This window comes from Penaeus monodon, chromosome 21 (genome assembly GCF_015228065.2).
Source record: "Penaeus monodon isolate SGIC_2016 chromosome 21, NSTDA_Pmon_1, whole genome shotgun sequence".
Classification (NCBI taxonomy): Eukaryota; Metazoa; Arthropoda; class Malacostraca; order Decapoda; family Penaeidae; genus Penaeus; species Penaeus monodon.
The window spans coordinates 8338485-8340085 of record NC_051406.1 but is presented as its reverse complement, the minus strand read 5'-3'; positions in this window follow the sequence as shown (position 1 = coordinate 8340085).

The window sequence follows — 1601 nt, the reverse complement described above, 5'->3', positions numbered from 1 at the left end:
ATTTTTTTTTATTACTATTACTGTTATTGATATCATTATTAATTTTCTGTTAGTCATGATGGTAAAAGAAAGAAAATAGTTGATATATGTGTGAAGGTGACTGACAATACCACTTTCAAATAAGTACAACTACTTACATCCTACAAAGAAAAAGCTGTATGTTTATCAGATATTTTTACACTATTGAACCCAAGATGTTTATACTGTAATATTGGGTTTAATTTACTTATGGTGTGTTTATGAAAAATCAACAGCATAATTTTGGGAACCATACATTGCATATATATTAAAAGGCAAATATTAGAAATGGAGAAACATTTATTATAGACTTCAGATTTCTCATCTATCACCAGTGATCTAAAGATTAAATGTTAATTTTGTAACTTGTTGAATGTTTTGAATATTTATGAGAGGTCTGATTTTTTACTCTCTTTTGTTATTAATTAGAGAGATATATGAAATATTGTGGATTACCTCACCTAATGTTCAATAATGATTTGTAATATCCTTTGTGAATACTATGTGGAACAGTGGAAGTGACAAGTGTAATTATTATTGGAACTATCTGTATTTATTGCAAGTGAAACAGTGGTTATTTTTGTTATATTTATCTCTGTGGAAGTAGTTGGACATCTTACCACAGGTTGCTACAGGGTGTTGACAATAACATACCATCAAAAGAATAGATGACTTAAAACATCATCTCTTATAATGGATGATTACTGATGCTGTAGACACTAGGTAGCATGAAGATAGATGTGCCAAATTTTCCTGAATGTAGATCTTCCCAGAGTCATCCAGATGTGTGAGGCAACTTAATTATCTTCCATTTCCAAATTCATATGGTTGAGGAAATCTTTAGAAGGCAGAATAGATATGCAGGTTTTTAGAATTCATTAAGAAAAAATTGTTTTATAGATTCAGCATTATTAAAGTAGATCTATAAAAATGCTTAGTGCAGATAGTCAGATAATGAAATTTCATGATGGCTTCAATTTTCTTAATTTTTGCTACATAGGATGCAAGATTTTGCACAAAGGTCAAGGGAGATTAAAAAGATAAACAAAACAGGGAGATAAAAGACAACCACAAATATCAAGCAACTTAACCAACAATGCAACGATTTGGGGACGAACTGTACGTATCACTGAATAATTGCAAGGGTGAACGGCAAGGTAGCTCATGTATCCATTGTCTCCGAAAGGCATGTTTTCCTCTTTCTCATGTATATGACATGCCTGATCAAATTTAGATGGGAATTACCTTGCTGAAACTCTTTGCCAGACTTAAATCATCAAATGATAGTTTTGTTATAGGTTTTCAGTAAAAACTTAATGTCATCTTGCATTAGTTTTTACAAGTATTAAAAGTGAAGTTTGTGGAGGTACGAATGGTCAGTATGTTTTGAGGGATACAAGTTACTTTCTCAGTATTTTCAATAACAGCAATATAACTTTACATTTTTGTGCTCTTGAGATGCACACTGACTATCAGGTAAATATCTATCTACATATGATTATCAGGATGATGATAGGAGTTTATTCCTACCAAATTTTATTCCAGTGAGCTTCTTCAGACACTGACCAAATACATTTTTCTAA